General features: G+C 41.9%; 1 long non-coding RNA gene across 1 annotated transcript in view; it reads right to left on the minus strand.

Annotated features, from left to right (window-relative positions):
- The window catches only part of LOC138510942 (uncharacterized), a 1,428,892-nt gene that overhangs the window by 183 nt on the left and 1,408,673 nt on the right, over positions 1-20,036 (minus strand). The gene's annotated exons all lie outside the window — the stretch shown is intronic.

Raw genomic sequence — 20,036 nt, forward strand, 5'->3', positions numbered from 1 at the left:
TATTCTGAATAAATGCAGACAGAGATTAATTTGGTTTGGATGTGAAACAGTGTCTTCAGACCTAGTAGTAATTCAGGCCCTCCCCTCATGTCCTCTTCCATGGTCCTCTCATCCCCCTTCTCCTCGATCGGCTTCCTCCGAGACAAAAACCTGAATGGGCCTCTTGGACTTATCTGAAACTAGCCCCTGCCCTTTCTTACCCCCGTCTTGCCTCACTTTCTTGTTGCAAAAGACAAACTAAGAAACCTAGACCAACCATATTTACTAAGGAAAAACTGAGTTGACGAAACCACCAAATACCCCTTACCCCTCATTATGCAAACTATCATAAATGCCTCCCAACATGAATGTATGTGCTTGATGGGAGACTTTTATATGGACTACATGGAAATTCTTCACCCACGCCAAAAAGCACATGTAGGTGGACATGCTGCAAGATTTGCAGTTGAAGAAAACAGGGATGAAAGAATCAAATATTACAATCCTTGCCACCATTCCGCAATACAACTAAAGAAAAATCAAGTATGTTAAAATCATGCATATAAGTTGTTTGCTTGCTTTTTACCAATCATGTTTATGATATAAAACGAGCCCCTTAACTCTTTTAGAGTAATTAACAATGGATCTATTAGCTTTTCTTGATTTCTTTTGTTGAATGGCATTTTGCTGAGTTTTCATCCGTTGTTTTACCACAGAAAATCAGACCCCCCCCACACCCAAACTTGCCACATATATATATTTGTGGCAACAAAGGTGGTAATGAATTCAGAAAAAGTGAGGAATAACTTTTCAATTTGTGTTTAATGTTTAGTGCTGAGGGAATTTTCATTATTTTTGTCATCAGACTGCTTTAACATTATTTGGACAAGTGCATGAGAACTATAGGATTGTTTAGCGTGTTTTGGGAGCACAGAGCGCAGCACCACTGCACAAAATCAATGTATAGCATGTTTTTTGAAGTGCAGCGCCACTGCATGGGTTTGATGCATTGATATAATGTGGTACAGCAAGACGTGTTATTGAGCATTTTTTTTTATACAGCGCCACTGCATGGGTTTAATGCAATTACTCCAAGCTATGTGTTGCCAGTGCAACACATGGAGATGTAAATGAAGACAGGCTACACAGGTTAAAAACAAACCATTTTCTCATTTAAAAGCGCATTTTATTTTTCATATTCAAAATGCACACAATTTTTTTCTTTTTACCTGAGATTCCTCTGTTGCAGGAGACACATTTGAGGATTAATGAACTAACCTCATTAACAAAAAACTAACGCGCTAACTCATTAATAATATAATGTGTTCTACACTGCAAAATGAGGCAGGCTGAAACTCATTTTAAACGCACATTCAGATTTTTTTTTTCTTTGCGTCTATCTGCGCTCTGTCCACAGTATTTGCAGGAAGCAAAGACTCGAATAAGCAGGAAATCATTTTGGTTACAGTTTAAACTGTATAAGCCAAGCCATTGTGTGCAGAGGGTGGATAGGACATGATGGAATTTTATTGGTTAGGATCCTTTGGTAGGAGGTAACCAGAGTTTTCTTGTATAATCTCTGGGAAGAAGCTGGGGAGAGACATCTTGACACAGCTCGGAGAAGGACTGGATTGATAGCTGGGGATGCCTGATTCCTAAAGCAGATTCAACTTGGTTGCAGAGACTGGGATTTCCAGTCAACAAGTCCCAGTTTGAGTGACAGCAAATGCTTGTCCTTGCTGGGTGAACCCCTCCAGAAGGCGACCAGCCAAAGAAGTTACATGCTGAACAATCCTGGTAATTATCTCGCTGAAGTGTGGGGGCTGAGTGTGTGTGCGGAAATATTCAGTCAGTGTAGGAAAGGAGATTCCTGTGCTTTACCCACGTGTTCAATGTTGCAAATTGAATTCTTGTTCCCCGCCACTCTCTTCTCAGTGTATCACAAATAATGCTGTTACTGGGCTATTTCATTTATTTCTGTAAAAAGAGTGAGATCGTGTTTAAATGCAACTTTTATAATACACAAACATATCTGAAAGCAGATGGGTGGTGTGTTTTATTTTCTCTTTCCTTTGTGCATTTACCAATACAGTGCTGTTGATGTGGGGAGATGTTTAGACAGTGCAATTGTCATTTTTAAGGTAGCTAAAAATAAGATTTGGCTGCAGCTGTGTGCACAATGTCATTCAGTATGAGCAATTATAACTAACTGTGTGTGTTATAGTCTGCCGGAGGTCTATGAGTCGGCAGAAAGGGAGGCCCTGGACATAGCTCACCAAATGTAAATAAGTTGTTGATAGATACCGCATTATAGCTCGCTGCCGTAGATAAGACAGCGAGAAATTGCCCATGGTGGCACACTAAAAATGAAAATGTGGTGTTCCTGAAATGCAAGCCTGAGGTCTCTCTAGTGATTACACGAAAAATCTAAACGAAAATAAGGGGTTCTGGATATTGGGGCCACAAATAAAAGGAATTATGCTCACCAAAAATACCACCAACCACGCATACCAACCACGCATACCAACCACGCATGTCTGTGTACTGAAATAATGCATATCCACTGTATTATTATTATACATAACCCAATCTGAATACAAGGAGTGATTGTTGCTAAATTATTTTTTGGCGGTAAGACAATACCGCCAGGCCCCAAATCTACACAAAATACCCTACAGAACCATAGTGCAAGAAAGCCCAAAGCATTTTTATTTTGAGGTTTATTGATAGGCAAACCAATAGAAGCCAAAGGTATTCCGCGTCTTACCCTTTATCATCCTGGGCCAAGCTCAAACCATACACATAAAACATGAGAGATGTACAACTAGTGAAATGCAAAAACCTAACACAAATATTCAGTAAAAGATCATAATACACAATACAGTTCAATTGATAACATGAAAAACAAGAAAAACAAGAAAATCATTTTATATAAAAGGATTGTGCAGACCATGCCCATCCATGTCAAGTGCAAGTCCTACCTGAGGAACAGTATATTGACTGGCAGGTCCTCCCTGGACCTTCTATAATGGCAGTGGAAAAGGGATTAACATTATAATGAAAGTATATGAGTTCCTAATGGCATTCAATGTTAATGAATGGAATCAAATCAATGATAAAGTGAACAAATCAAAAAATACAAATGAGGGCCTCACTATGAGTTAGATGGATTTTGTAGAATCAATATCGTTGGACTCAATTACCACTACACCCCAAAGTAGTCCAGAAAATCCATCCGATTCCGAATTTAACATGCTCCAGTGGTAGTAGTAATGGTATTGCTGGCAGACCCCTGGTGGTAATATATCATAAATACTTATTATACTTAAAATATTTTTTTTCTTCATTTTTCACTCTTGATCTAAAGGGGGAGGGATAGCATACAGCAGTGGGTCATAGTAGTGCTGTAGATATTTTTTTAATGCACAAAAGGGTCAATTGTATGTCCTACACCTTTTATACTTTGATATTGGAACATCTTAGAGCAATCAAGAACGGGGATGCAAGGTACCCAATGGCCATACACTTTGCAAAAGAACACCAACAATCAGACATCAAGGACATCAAAATCATTGGACTGGAAAAAATCGAGCAACCTGAAAGAGGAGGAGACAGAGAACTTATATTAAGGAGAATGGAGTCAAAATGGATTTGTATAATGGATACATGCCAAACTGGTCTAAACACAGATCCAGAGATGGCAAACTGGTTATAAAAACACTATTGATTGTATATGTGCATCATCCTAAGTACCTCTCTGTCTACCACTGAAAGCATGTATAAGCAACTTGTTGTTCATTTATACATAGAGCCTGTATACTCTATACCACATACACTGAAATATAGTAAATGGAAAGCTGGATCCAACGTGTTGATGCTATCACATACGCATAGATACAACAACATTTAGAGACACAATTAAATTAAAGAAGACATTAGTGTTAGCTTAGGGGTTCTTTGAAAATAAATCCATTCCCTTGCAAAATAGCAATGCAACCTGAAAATTATTTGTACAAAAATGAAGGCTACAACATAGAAACACAAAAATATATATATATTTTTTTTCCTCACAAAAACCAAATCCAAGATGGCCCCCGCACGTTTTTAGACGCGTATGACGTCATTGTGGCACATTACGCGATGACGTCATCACGCGACGTGCTCCGCGATATATAAACAGAAGCAGAATTGAGGTAAGATGCATCCGGGAACCACGGATGCACAGAGGCAATCGTACCGAGAGAAAGGAACATCTTTGAATCCACAAGAATCTACACACAAGGTAAACTCTATAGCAATTTAAAATAATTTTCTCTAGAAATGTAAAGGGCTACCTCATAGAGGGTGCATAAATTCAATCAAACTGAATACCAATGCAAATGCAGAATTTATACTAGTAATAATGGACCAATACTAAAATGCCATTCTATATAGGCTAGGAAGGACACAGCACACTGTATAGGACAGCAAAGACTGCTTTGCTGTTCAGAAATATAACACATTAATAGCCAGTATTAGAATGTGAACCAAAGCATATGAGCTTTGTGCATTTTTCTTATAGGGAAAAAAAGGGAAAAAAAAGGGAAAAAGAACAAAAGGAAGACAAATAGAGAGCCGATGAGAGAGAAAATTGAATACCAATCAATACTGAATCAGAATTATGAGAAACATGACAAGGGTGAGTGTATGTCCTCTTCTCAGATAGAAACGGTTATGAAACTAGAGGTTTAATGCACTTAAGTCTCTGTTTATATACAATGTATGAACTTGGGTTCTTTTTTCACTTTAGAATCTCCCCTGAGGAACCGTGGCTAAAGTCATGGGGAAACACGTGTTAGACAATTTGGGAGACAAAGTTTGTTTATTGAAACTTTAAGTGTATGGAGTATCCAGAACCTATACTGAATAAACAAATTGGAATTAACATAACCAAGTGATTGAGTAATTCTTCCCAAGGAGCGCACTAAAGGGTACCAACTTTATTTCTCGGAATTGTACATATATTGCTGCAGCCACAATACAGGCACCCCTGGTGCAGACCCTTGGCCATCTGAGAAAGGAACCAGAGAGGCACAAAGGCTTCGCTCTAGATAGGAACTCAAGCCGACATTGGCTGCAACATCTGTTTTTTTCAAAAACCTTTTATACTTTATATGTGAAAGGTGGTGAAAGAGTGGGCAACAGTGATGTATGTTTCATCGCCCCGTTCCATTTACCTATTAAAAAGGTTTCTGCTCGTCTTGAAGGGCAGTGGTTGCGATTTTTTCTCTACAGGAAAAATGTAGAATAACAGAGGGACCTACAATTTCTACCTCTACTGTTCTCAGTAGAGGGACTCCAACAATTGTGTGCTGTTTTGTATAAGGTCTCTCGCTTCTGCAATGGAACGGTAGGTTGCAAATACATTTTTTGGAGGGTTACTAAGAAAAATGGCAGTTGTAAATTACTTAAAAAGCTGCCTGTCACGATGGAGTTGGGCAGCATGTAAGATGGCTGCTGTTATTTGAGGATTTTGCCAAGACAATGTTTGAATCTCAGCTGCACCCACAAGTTCTGAACTTCGCTATACAAGACTGGACAATATACATGATGAGGATCTAAGAGTCTCGTGGAGTGTAATTTTCCTGACCATCGGCGCACACGGACGGTCTCTCCGAGTGATCCCTGTTGAGCAGAACGCTACAGACAGGCGATCCTCGACTGAGGGTGGTACTTAGGGGAGGCTGACGCCCAGGAGGCCTCATTGCCTGGTTAATTCTGAGACAATTGCTTGAGCCGCGGTACATCACCTGATGACTCCTGGCTGATTAAGGCACCTCAGACTTTCCATCTTCACTTAGGGAGAGTGCTGGGAACATTGGCATGCTCAAGGCCGCTGCCCCGAAGATGCAGTGTGATCCCTGTGTGTGTGGATGGGCTCTGGAGTTTCGGTGCTGCTTTCACTATCATGCAAGACCTGAAGTTGTTGTTGGGGAATGTTGATACGATAAAAGGAGGCAGGGAAAAGTAAAGGAAATAGGAAGACTAAAGAATAAAATTGTGAACACAAACACCGTGGTGAGGGGACAACCTGCTTTGACTCCATTGATGCTAGATTGCTATTTCCTCCTACATTGCCTTCCTCAAACTAGCACTAGAAACACTGGGTGGAGCATGTCAGTAAAGGAAGCAAAGCGCATCTCTGTGCTCTGCACTATACCCTAATTGAAATTAATGATCGGCTACACTGAGAAAATTGGCCCACTAGCACAATGCAGAATATTGCTGTGCTAGGCTTCATGTCTGGATGTTGAATGATGACTTAAAAAGGTTCGCAGAAGAAACAGGGCAGCATGAACAACTACATGAAGACCACGATGAGAGGACCCAGCCCGAGTCCTGCTGGCGGTGCTAATTCTCACGTAGCCACAAATGAACCCTCAGAGTTTCAGAAAATCCTTACAAATATGGCAGCAGCCTTCCCCTCTGTCTACTCCAAGTTAGATGACATTACTGTTAATATCACTGCACTGAGTGATAACTGGAGAAGGCTCAGGACTGCATTACCGAACTGAAATGAGGGTAGTGATGGTTGACGATTAGGTGACCACCATGAAATCAGCACTTGAGTGCAATATCACTGCAGTTAGGGCTATGCAGAGGAAATGTGATGACTAGGAATTGTGATCACAAAGACGCAACATGTGCATACTGGGAGTTCTAGAAGATCCCACAGGAGGCAATATGGAACAATGTGTTGAGATCACACGACTAAAAATACTATAGCAGCCCCCTCTTTCTCTTCATTTCCTCGTGGAGCAAGTCCATAAGTCTTTGTTGGCCACCTTTAAACTGGGTGCCCCTACTTTGACCGGTAATAGCTTGGATCCTTAACTATAAAGAAAGGGATGCTATCCTGAGAGTGGCTTGAGAGAAAGGCGAACTACATCTTGGGTCGAATAGGATCTTCATATATCCAGACTTTTCTATTGCACTCCAACAAGGTCAGAACACATTTCTGGGGGTGAAGAAAACTTTTGTGAGATAGGTCTCCATTGTAGCAAAATCCTGGATTGCCTACTTGACACTTTAATCATAATTATGTTGTGCTTTAGTTGGCATAGTGTTATTCTAGATTGTGCTTTGTTGGAATTCAGATGGTGGCATGCCTGCCTATCACAATCTTCACCAGGCTAATTTGCTTATGTTTAAGGGTTAACGGGTGGGACTTTACAAAGTTATATGGTGTGATGAGGGCGGTGGGTGTAAGGTTGAAGAACGTGGGGAAAGGTTATGCTCAGGGTAAACAGACAAGATATGATGCATGCAATGTGCAATTGGATCATTGTAGGGAGAGAGAATGTGCTTATGTTTCGCCTGCAGTATTGCTTATGACTATCTTGGCATGATAGATGGGGTAACATGCATGAGATGGAATGTCCAGGGACAAGCAAGCCTGTACAAATGTGGTGACTACTAGCACATCTTGAACGCCATAATGTGTAGCTTTATCTTCTTGAAAGAGACACATGTGACAGATAGGATCATATCCCAATTCACACACTCCATGAGTGAATAAATACTAGACATCATACTTTATTCATGTAAGTGGTGTGCTGATTTTAGCACATCAGAGGCATAGGTTTACACATACTAAGTCCCTGGTGGACCTATGTGGTCAATATTTGGCAGTATATTGCATAATTGAGACTTCTTTTAAACATTTATGGGCCCAATATTAATGATCCCCATATTAACACTGATATTATTGACATGTGCCATTGGTTACTACAGGTACCAATATTATGGGGCAGGGACATAACTCCCAGAAGCCTGATACAAGCAGCTAAGGTGCAGACCGAGGGCATGCATTCCCTAGGGTTAGTTGTGTGGTGAGAACCACATCCTGGGTAGATCGGGATTACACGTATTATTCCACAGTTTATGATTCCACCTCTAGAATTGATCTATGGCACCTTTTATCCATTATTGATGGGAATGGTCACCTCAATGACAATACTAGCCAGGTTATACTCTGACCACTCACGGATCCTAGTAAATTTAGTGCTTACACCGGGACAATCTCAATGCTGCCCTTGAAGGTTTAGTCAATGGTGCTACACAATATGGTTTCTCTTCTAACATAGGAGATATCACAATATTCTTTGACATTAAAAAGGGAACAGTTGAGGAGATAGGTACATTATGGGAAGCCTTCAATGTGTATATTAGGAGAATAGCTAGGCCTCTAGAATTTGGGGTCATGAAAGTTATACATAAGGACATACATGATAGTGAAGTGGATGTCCAGAAGCCCGTCCGCACACCAGCTAAACCTCAACTTATTAGCGAGGTATTGGATACATTGTGTTCAAATACAGACAGGGAACTTACATTTTTCGATACTGCAGTGATGGCCTGGACCTGGGAGAACCTTGGCACACTTGGTTCAACAAAATAATGGGGGGGATCAACATCCCTTATGTTCAAGCTCATGGGGGTCGCGTGTTTAACTAATATGGAAATGAATGTTGTGTTTGGGAATTTTTACAGCACCCTTTAAATACAGAAAGATACATGTACTACAGTACTGATCAATGAGTTCTTAGATTCTTTACTGCTGACACAATTATTGGAGGGCACTGGTGAATAACTAGACTTACCAATAACAATGACAGAAATCTCTAGAGCCATTGAGAAATCTCCCTTTGAGTAAGGCCACTGGATCTGACGGGCTTTCTGCAGAATTTTAAAAATGCTATAAGACCCTTCTTAGTAAGAACTTACTGGAGGTATGGGAGGAAACTATGGTGAGGGGACTGCTACTGGCATCCATGAGAGAACCAATCATTACAGTACTTCTGAAACCTGTAAAACCTGTGGATCTGTGTGGGTCCTATAGACCATTATCGTTAATAAAATCTGATGTTAAGATCTTCGCCAAGATTTTGGCAAATTCCATTGATGGAACATTTTATATATCCACATCAATCAGGAATAATACCATTCATAACTAGCTGTTTGAATTTACACAGAGCATTTGCTATCATGGCTCAAATAGACCCTCCCACGAGGCAATTTTACCCACACTCTGATCAGAAGGCCTTTGATTCTGTTTCCTGGCAATACATGATTAGGGCGTTAATACACTACTGAGGGTTTGGTCCTCAAAGTATATCTTATATCCGCCTGTTATACACGTATCTCACAGCTATGATTGGCACCAATGGCACATTTTCTGGCCCTATACATTATTGTAGAGGCACACTACAAGGATGCCCGCTATCCCCACTATTATTTGCCATCATCATTGAACCACTAGCGGATATGATGAGGCACTATCGTTCGTGTAGAGGGCTTAAGATCGGTGAAATGACTAATATCTCATTGTATGCAGATGATGTTCTGTTATGCATTCGTAATCCGCGAGATATTTAAGAACCCATTATGAATGACATGGCCCCATTTGGGCATCTTTTGGGCTTGCAGGAAAACAGAGCAAAGTCTGAGCTTTTTCTCCCAATAAAAATACTCTGGAGCCTATCGACATTAACAACTTTAATTGGGCCCTATTGGGAATACTATATCTGGCTGTTAAAATCTCTGACACAGGGAATTGCTATATAAAAATAATCATCAAAACATACTTGAACACACTAGCAAGCAAAACGGATAGATTGAAATGGTTACCAATCACAATAGTGGGCAAGGTTTCATTCTATTTTTCAAAACATATCCATATGGCCTGGGCCTCTCTTCTTTAAGGAACTCGAATAATTCATATTACAGCTCAAGTGGCACTCTGGCGTGGTTCTTATGAAATGGTCAATGCTAGCTGAACCATACGATAAAGGGGGATTTAGGGCACCGAACTTCAATGATATTAGATAGCAGCACAAGCAAACTGTGCACCCTACTTATTCAAATTGGATCCAATGTTTCATATCTTCAGATGGACAGAAATATAGTGAATCCATATGATATTAGAACCTTGGTTTTTACCCCTACATATATAGGCATATGCCCGTTTGATCCAATAGGACTCCAATTTTGGCATAGAATAAACTGTTTCAATCAATGAGCTTACAGAACGGCCCGATGGGGTGGGGCAGAGTGCCTCGCAATGTACAGAGAGTCGTTCCAGTACTGAACACTTTACAGGTGGTTGATTGCATGACCACAGTTGAGTTGTTCCTGGAGATTCGGTGTGGACCATGTCTGCCGCACTGTGTTGTTTGGAGCTGTGAGAGGGGTAGTGCAACTGCTCAAAGGCTGTGTGCAGTAGTGCCACAGGCCTAACTACTTTCCCAGTGCATTGTTGCCTCCACAAGAAGTCAGCTGGAGACTGTACGCTTGCATGCTTGAGCCTGATCTCTCATTCTTCCTGTGGTGCCCTACACTGAAGCTCTATAATATGCAATATGGACATTGCTGTGGGTTTGTGTCTGGCCTCATGGTGATGGCTGCGATGACATGATCAGCAGGTGTTGGCACCAGGAGATCTGCTGCTGCTTTTACTGCTGCACTGGTGGCTGCATTCCCCGTTAGGCAAGTATTGATGTAGTAACCCTGGGGGAAATTAACAAGGGGGGTCCTGGGAGTCTCTCTGCCAGACATCAGTCCTGGTTATGAGAGCCTTACCCAGATTCTTTAGCTCACTATCTTTCACACAGGAGAAATATCCAAAACATTTCAGTCTTTGTCCTGCCCTGGGGCAGTCCAGCACAGAAATACTAGGCAATTCTCCTCTGAACAAGAGTACCAACAGCAACCCCAGACACGTGTTTCGGTCTGGTTGGACCTCATCAGTAGGGTGGCGCTGTGCCTCTCTGGGTAGAACTCTCGTAACCAGGACTAATATCTGGCATAGGGACACCCAGCACCCCCCTTGTTAATTTGCACAACCCTAGGGGAGACTACAGCAGCCCAGTCCTCTTGGTATTGGGTAACCCACCTATTGTAAAGGTCTGTACTACACAAGTTGGTAGTGTGACTGAGCAGCCAGACCTATCTCAAGAGAGGTAAATGTGAGCTGTAGAGCTGTAGCATCGAAATTCACCGATACAAGTATCAAAAAAACACTTACGCTCACGGTTTTCAAGTAAAATAATGATTTATTTAACAGTCAGTTTTAAATAGGCATTTATTTAAAAGGGCAATGTGCAACAATAAAAATGCACTTCAAAATAGTTTCTCAGAATCAGGCAGTAATGGAATTTATATATCACCTTTGAACTTTGTAAATTCTGAGGTTGGTAGAAAGGAAAGTTTAGAGGAACGAAAAAGGTTAAACAGGTTCTCAGAGCATGTGAAGACTTTTAAATCTCCCAATAAAGTCTAGATAAAACCTTTCCCAGAAATATTAGTTGAACACCAATTTATCACCTATGAGGGACAGTTAGAATCATGTTTCTGGAAGTCTTCATCTGTGCACAGTTCACAGTTTTACATTTTACAACATGGATATGTGGGCTTGAGAGGATAATCCTGTACGCTGATGCCTGTTGGGTGGTGAGAGTGGACTTTGATTGTACTATTATAGCAAATACTAAGTGTTCCACGTACAACATCACTGAGCACCCCATCACAATTGTGGAGCTTTTCTCAATTGCAAAGGCAGCTGCAGCGAGAGCTTGTTTGCATGTCAATTATTCACCCAGCATCACTCACTCTAGTGTACCGCTATAGTAGGCCAGATGCTTGTAGCCCATTGTGCTCTTTTGCGTTAGTGCCGCTGTCAAAGGTGTACCATTTGAGTGTGAAAATATGCGTGTAGTCTGGGGTGGCAAGAACGGGGGCTGTCAAAATTACTTCTTTTAGCTCATTGAAACTCTGAATCATGGTTGCGGTCCACTGTATTTTGCTGTTTTCCTTTTGTGCTTCCTTGAGGCGCTGTAAGAGTGGCCTTTTGTATGCTGCATACTCCAGAATCCAAGCCCTGCAATAGTTACATAACCCAGAGAATTTCTGCATGTCTTTTACTGTAACTGGTCTGGGTGTGACACGAACTCTTGCTGCCCTGTCAGGGACATTTTTTTTGCTGTCTGCAGTCCTTCATGCTGGCAGTACTAGAGCTTGGCCTTGTCAACCTCATACTCCTTACATTCTAAACGTTGCAATAGGGCAATGGAGTCTGCAACAGTTCTGTTAACTGTCACTGTACACTAACAAATCCTCTATGTACTGAATTACTGTGCTGGGTACCTAAATGTTACCCACATCTTCGTGCAGTATCCTGTTAAATATGCTGGGACTCTCGCAGTACCCTTGGGGCAAACAAATATGTTTATAGCACTTTCCGCCATGTGTTAATGCTGTGAGATACTGTGAGTCTGGATACAGGGGTACCAAAAAGAAGGCATTCCTTAAATTGACCACCGTGAAATGGGTTGCTTCCTTGAGGAATACTGTACAAAATGGAGGCCAGTTTTGGAACGAGTGGAAATTCTTTCTGCACGTCATTGAGGGGGCAAAGTTCCTGGATCATTATCCAACTGCCCCGTCGCCTTTTTGATGGGGTGTATGCCCGTACTGCATGGTGAGGTAGAGGGTACTATGATCCCTTGGTGTAGTAAGACTTGTATTGCGTTTCTCACCCCCTCTTCAGCCTCCGTGGATAATTGGTATTGCTTCACCCGGGGGTAACACTGCCCCGACTTTTAGTGCGATTCTTATTGAAGGTTGTCCATAACTTTGTGGGGACCTGTTTTAAGTCTGCTTGGTCGAACAGGGATTGCATGACAACAGCGATAAAGGGCTCTGGACCCTTTGGTATTGTACCATGATCTCACAAAGGCAAGGGATGCATATTTCAAGTATTATTTCCCTGTCATCATTATTGTCCTCAAACAAATTGGCATCTGTAAACTCCTTTAGGGGTAGAGTGAGGTTAATGCATAAAACTGTGCGCCACTGGCATCCTTGAATATCTGTACTTAGGACCACAATTCTTTTGGCAGACACCAGCAGCCCCTCACGATCTAAGAATAGTATAGTGCCTACCACTAGCTCTGGCGACACCAAGGGCTAACAAATGAAATCAGTTGGTACTGTAAGGAACTCATGGTGGCAACAGTAAAGACGGACGCAAGTGATCACAGTTCAAGAGTATTTATTACACTGTGTAGGTAGGTTGGAAAAATAGCTAATCTAAACCTAAATCTAAGATGGGAAACCATCAAACAATAATGAGGCAGTCCTAGTGGCGTCTTGGTAAATAAAAGGGCCTATACTAAGAAAAACATATTGCCAATCCTTGCGCTAAATACAAAAAGAAGTGTGGGATAATGTTCATAAGAAAGAAGGAAGTGTTCACAAATAATAAGTCTGGATGCAGTAGTCGGGGTCTATCTTCTGCACGTTTTAAGCACTGGACAAGGCAGGATTCTGGTGCACGCGCTTGAGCTTTCCCAGCACAAGCCAATAGTTCCGCTCTCAGCATTCGGGCACTTCTATGGTTAAGTCTCTTTTCTACGAAAAGTCTCTTGCCTATATTTTTGTAACATAAAAGTTGGCCCTTAAAAGGGCTGTTTTGGATGATGGAAAAAGGGTGGTGAAATAGGAGAGGAAAACACATAAGAATGAAACATATAACAAAGGGAATTAAAATAAAACCTTGTTTGTATTTGTTTTGTTTTTATTTTATTTTTTTAAAGGGAGGAAAGTAGATTGCCACTTAAAAAAAAAATAAACTAAGGATGAGAGGTAATCTGGTTTTCAGCAATTAACCTCCCCCATTACTTCACTGTGGCACCTCCCTTCGCTACCCATTTGAGGCATCATTCACACAGGACATTCATCATGGAAAGATCGGGAGCTGGTAAAACAGTAGTCTGTGCAGTTGACACCACTGAAGTTAAGGATTCATTTGCTGTTGGTGATGATGTTGCACAGGTGGATGGAGGTGCTGATCTCCATCTACGCAAGGAATGGAACCCATGCATATTTCTTTTGTGATGTTCGTGTGATTTCCGTTAGTAATCATTGACAGCATCACAGTGGACTCGCACTAGATGATTGATCATGATAGATGTTGCAAGGCTTTGAGATGGAACATTTGAAGGCCCACGGCATAGACCTTTGTTGTATAATGTGCAAAGTATCTCCAATGCCTCTTTTCTAGAACAGTCTTCTTTGACTTTGGCTTAGCGCCAACTGTCAGCGGTGGTATTCATCCCAGTTACCTTCTTCCTGAGTGCCGATGCATTGGGGACCCAAATGATAACGTCATCACTGCTGGTACTATCGTGGTCGGACATGTTGGAATGTACAACCGGGGAGGAATATTTAAAACAATAAAAATGACAACATGAAAAAGACAATGGCCCTCATTACGACCCTGGCGGAAATCGCGGTGCTAAATGCACCGCGGAGCACGGCGGAAAGCTGCCGATAGCGCCATGGAGGTTGGCGGATTTTCCGCCCCATGCCGACCTTGGCGGGGCGGTAAATCCCCATTCCCCATTTTACCCTTCCCCATTCCCATTTTTGCCCCATAGGGTATAATGGGAGTGGGGAAGGCGTTAATTGCGCCACCGCAAAATACGGTGGCGTAATTAACATCAAGGTCCCGTAGCGCCATGGATTTCTCCGCCCGGGAAAACCAGGCGGAAAACGTTCCATGGCGCTACGGGAACTCGTAGTAGGGCGGACGGGTCCGCCGCGAATAACGCTGGCGTAAACCCACTCCGCCAGGGTCGTAATGAGGGCCAATGCCTCAAAAAATGAAAATGTTTAAAAATAAAATAAAAAAGAAAGTAAAAAGAAAGAATAGAAACACGGAGCAAATCACAAGACAAAGGAAAATAGGATTAGGGGACAAGTGAGTAAAAAGGATAAAGAATTTAAGGGGTTGCCAAAGGTTCTTGCAGTTATTCAGATAACCTTTCACTAGCAAGTACACAAAGCAATGATAAATGTAAACTTAATTTTTGTGGTTATGGTGATTATTTGTGGCTACAGACTGCCGCGCCCGCTAATTGGACAGTGTCATACTCACGGATGCCATCATACAGCGTGAGTGTTGCCCCGTCAATACATCTGAACATGCAATTGGACGGTCCATAGATGTGGGTAACAATGACGTGTAGACGCGAAGCCGTGGCGCATAATATGATTGACTGGAGAGTGAGGCACAGGGATGCGTAGTTCTGTCAATGTAAATTGACGTTCTACTGGATGATTTTGCATGCACGTATGTCGTGGATCAGCATGGGCACAGTTGCATCAATGTATCCCGGTGTGACATTGGCTCGTTTGTTGATGCAGCTAGGAAAGATAGGAGTCCACAATGCGGTTGGCCGGTGAAAAGAGGCGCAAAGCTGCTTAGGCGCATCAACACAACTTTTGGACCGATTGGGACTGCTATTGACGCTGCTGTGGTCATGTGCATAGTCGCGGGTAAACCACCTCCGCCGTTGCTGTATTTAGCCTCAATTGCACATTTGGTATACACGGCTATAAACCAATTTAAAAAACATATATACATATATATGTATGCAGTAGTCTTGTAGATTTCTTTTAATATATATTGAGTGTAGTCATTGTACACAGTTACTGTAACACTTTTATAACTTTACATTTATATGTAATTTTGATTAATAGAAACACTTTTAAAAGTTAAATTCATATGAAAACAAAGGTTTTTAACAATATGGTTATTTGTGGAGGAATGTGGCTATACGCACCGGAAGCAACCAAAACCAAACACTATTAGACAATGGATGCCATTCTAAAAGGAACATCAGGAAGAGGTTAAATTGAGAGAAGCACAGAAAACCTCAAGGGAAGACAAAGAATACAGACAAAATAGGGTAAATACATTCCAACAAAAATACGATGACAAATACAAATATCAGCACGCAGCAGCACTCCAGGAATATCACCAATGCGTTCGGACACTGAAAACAAAGGAGAAAACATAACCAACAACCAAAGACTTACAAAGGGAGGTTTTTAGAATAGATAAAGAGATACCACTGCGGCAACAGACAAACCAAACCAAAACAAGTGAGATTCCAAGTTCCCCTGGAACAACATACTTCAAAACCAAGAACCGAAGCAAACCAAGAATGAGAACAATCGGAATTCAGAAAGAAAGGAATATAAAGGAGATTAATCTAGTATTAACCTTTTTAGCAGAGTTTTAAGCAATATGGATCTACAGGAACTTAACAAAGGCCTGTTGTTTGCATCAAACAAAAGCATGGACTGCACCGACCTCCAAATTGACACTTTTAAATTTGTGAGAAAACTCAACTTGAAGAAATTCTTTCATAACCTGGACCCTATTGAAGGAGAAGAACTCACTGTACAACCTAACAGTGATCTGAGTATTACATACACCAGGGACACACAAACACTCCTATCACTGGAGGATAACTTAGAGATACAGTCAAGTAAAGTTGATTGACCACTTAGGAATCCACTGCGTTATACTTAAAGAGAGTGGACTGGAATACAAATCTAAATGCATCCCTATCATCCAACAAGGCAATTGTATAGAGATCTTCCCCCATTAGTCTGTAATCAAAAACATTGACACACAAATGGATAAAGATAATCACAAATATAACAAAACATTCATCAAGAATCTAAGCCTAAGAGAACAATCAGCAATCAAAGACTTAACACTTAACAGGGACATTTTCATCAAGGAGACAGACAAAGGTGGAAACATGGTTGTTCTTAACAGACTAAGACTACATTAAGATGGGAACCTGCATTTGAAGACCCCAAGATGCTATATGAAAATAAGCAAAAGCTCGTTGAACGATACCACACAGAATCTCAAACCCTTAGGGTACAAATGGCACATAAAACTCCTGATTAACGATGATGATACCCTTTCTGATAACCACTAAACCCAAAATACCTGCAATATATTTTCTGCCTAAAATTCACAAGGAGTATACCAGCTTACCAGATATTAGACTTATTGTCAGTGGCATAAGATGGGCTACTCAGAGCATGTCAAGATACATAGATAACAGACCATAAGTGTACAAAATGGACGCTTACACAAGGGATACAATGTATGTACTGGAGAATCTAAGCTCAATAATATGGGAATACCAATATCTTCTGGCCACCACGGATGTGAAAGCCTTACACACAAGTATTTACCACAAACTCGCTCTAAGAGCAATAGACCATACCTATCGGAACATCTATGCATCATACTACCAATTCATGGAAATGATAAAGGAAATGTTGGGATTTGTACTTAACAACAATATATTTATGTTCAATGAAACAATGTACAAACAAACAAAGGGGATTGCAATGGGCACAGGTATTGCGCCGTCGATGACAAATTTATTTGTGGTGGGGGAGTTTGAACTCAAACATGCATATGCTCAACCGACACTATCAAGCAAAGTGATCAAATGACTTAGATATATTGATGATATTTTCATCTTATGGAATAGAGATGATAAAGAGTTACAGATCTTTTGTGGCTACTTGAATCAAAACACTTTTAGATTACAGTTCACAATGGAAATGAGCAATACAGAAGTCACATTTTTAGACCTGTATGTCTACATAGAAGAGGGGTCCATACAGACCAGGACCTTTTTAAAAAAAACAGAGGCCAACACCAAACTGCACGCAAATAGTTGTCACCTAAAAATAACTATTGAAAATATACCCGTGGACAAGTTCACCAGAGCTCACTGATTGAGAACAGATCCCTAACATGAGCCTATCCTACCAACTGCATTACCAAAGCTTTAATAAATTACAACTCTAGCGACCAGAAAGAATTTCTGATACCAAGACAGAAGGAAGCGAAAGGAGATGGCGACAAACTAAGATTAATAACCCAATGTTCCATGAATAACAGTATAGTTCATAAAATCTTCCAGGAAAACTGCTATCAACTTCAATTGGACCCCTACCTAAGGGATTATAGCTCAGAAAGGCCGTAATAACTTATACCAAAGCTCCAACACTAGGCCCCAAATTGAGTCCAAGCTTCATAAACACTTAAAAACAAAAACTACAGACAAGCTTACTGTTAAGCAGAAACCTGTGCAGTTCCCTCTGGGACCACTGCAAAAGATTTAAGATTACAGGTGTTGGCAGTAAACCCACTTGGTAGCAGTCTGTACCACACAGATTCACTGTGGTAGCTGTGGCTGAGCAGTCAGACTTCCCTCAAGAAGAGTTAGGCAGTATATAGAGGATACAGGATAGGTACAGAGGCACAGTAGTACAAGCAAACGCTGACCAGAGCTAGGTGTAAAAGTATATACTTATTTATTTAAAAGGCACACTCATAAATTACACTAGCACAGAAAAAGATAAGTAAGTCAAAACACAGTCACTATTACTTATATGTACATCCCTAGTCATTTGTTGGACAAGTCTAAGCTAACACCACTTATTTCCAAACAGAGGTGAGCGCTTAACATCAGATGGCACTCCAACAAGTTATTAGAAAAGGGAGGGAAAAAAAGCAGAAGTAATGACAGCAGCAAGGTAAAACACTTTTCACATAAGGTTAGAAAAGGCAGTCAATTGTGGAACAAGGAGAATTGGTTCGTGGCCCGCTTTAGAGAGAGCCAGGCGAAAATATGCCCAAGATCACACAATATCACAAGTCTTTGCAGGTAAGTAGAAAAGGTTTTACTGAATTTAGAAAAAGTTTAGTTAGGGTGTCCCAGGCTTACCTAGGTTCGAGAGCCGAGGGCTAAATCTACCCCGTACAATCGGTGGCAAGGGAAGCCGGGCGGAACACAGTACCTTTAAAAGTGGAAAGGATCCTCCAGCGGTGGTAGTTGTTCCTGGTAGTGGGTGCAAGTCGCAGCGTCGTCCAGAGGAAGAGGTGATCTCGACGTGGAGGAAAGCTGAAGGTCGTTGCACTACCAGGGGTGAGACCAGCCGTGGAGTTTTCCGGTCACAAAGGATTTTACCCCTCTTTCGCGGTTGAGGTAAAAAGTGGTATCCCGGTTGCCGGGGTTCTGGGCACAGGCAAGGTGGCCACGAGATGCTTCGGGACAGCGAAAAGAAGGCAGCAACTGGTTGTCCCCACCAGTGAAGGGAAGGAGACTCTCCGGCGGGAGATCTCCTCTGTCGTCGGAAAAAGTGGTGAGACGGTTCCGCAGGGCTCCACCGGTGGCGTCGTCTTGGCAGGTCGGCTAGGCTTCTCCCTCTTCGGCTTCTTAGGTCCTGTGGCAACTTCTGAAGAACCAGTCCCAAAAACCCTGCTTTTATGCAGCAAACCCCCATTCATACAGCCTAGCTGTCACTCAAACATGCTAAGTGGTGAGCGGGGTGGCTCACCACTTGGGCCAATCACACCAGAGTGCGACATGAGTTGGCAAGGCAACTCAGTCCAGGGTGCCTAAACCCCCTCCCACACCCCCTGTGGTACCCAGACAGAATGGCACCACTGTGAAGGGCTTCCGTGCAGAAGCCCGCCAAAAGTGTGGAACAAAGGCTCGACTCGGGTTCAGGGTTACTGAAGTGAACCTAGACGCCATTTTGGCGGCGAGTTCTGGCAAAAAATCCCAACCGGTGAATTTATATTAAATAAATAAACCGGCGGTATCTTTAACATTGCACCAAAAAGTGGTGCATTAAAAACAATGGGAAATCCCATTGGGAAATATTCGGGTGGAATATTTCCGTGGTATCCACTGCCACCAGCCAGAACTCGGCGAGGGGGGACGGGACAGTACACCCTCGACAACAGACCCAGGGGCAATCTAATTGCCCCTGCCAGTACTTCCACAGTAAGATGATTTGTACTGGTTAAGTTCCTAAGTTAAGACTAGTAAAGTCAATGGTGACTTTACAGACCCAGGGAGACAGTAGTCAGTCCCAGGGTGTGGAGTCTATGTTTGGGGGTCTCTATGACACCCCTGTGTTACTGCACTGAGGGTGCTGTGTAACACACATTCAAAAACCAATGATAGCCTATGGGGAAAAAATACCCCCTAGCCCATAAGCACATAGCAAGTCACAGAAACACTCTCAAGTCATGTCCAAGAGTGAGGGTAAAAGAGTCTCACTCTTGGCAGGAGAAAAAATAAACCCCAAAAATCCAGCAAAGCTGCTGGGGGACTCACTAG

This window comes from Ambystoma mexicanum, chromosome 6p, assembly GCF_040938575.1.
Source record: "Ambystoma mexicanum isolate Mex_15411 chromosome 6p, UKY_AmexF1_1, whole genome shotgun sequence".
Taxonomy (NCBI): domain Eukaryota; kingdom Metazoa; phylum Chordata; class Amphibia; order Caudata; family Ambystomatidae; genus Ambystoma; species Ambystoma mexicanum.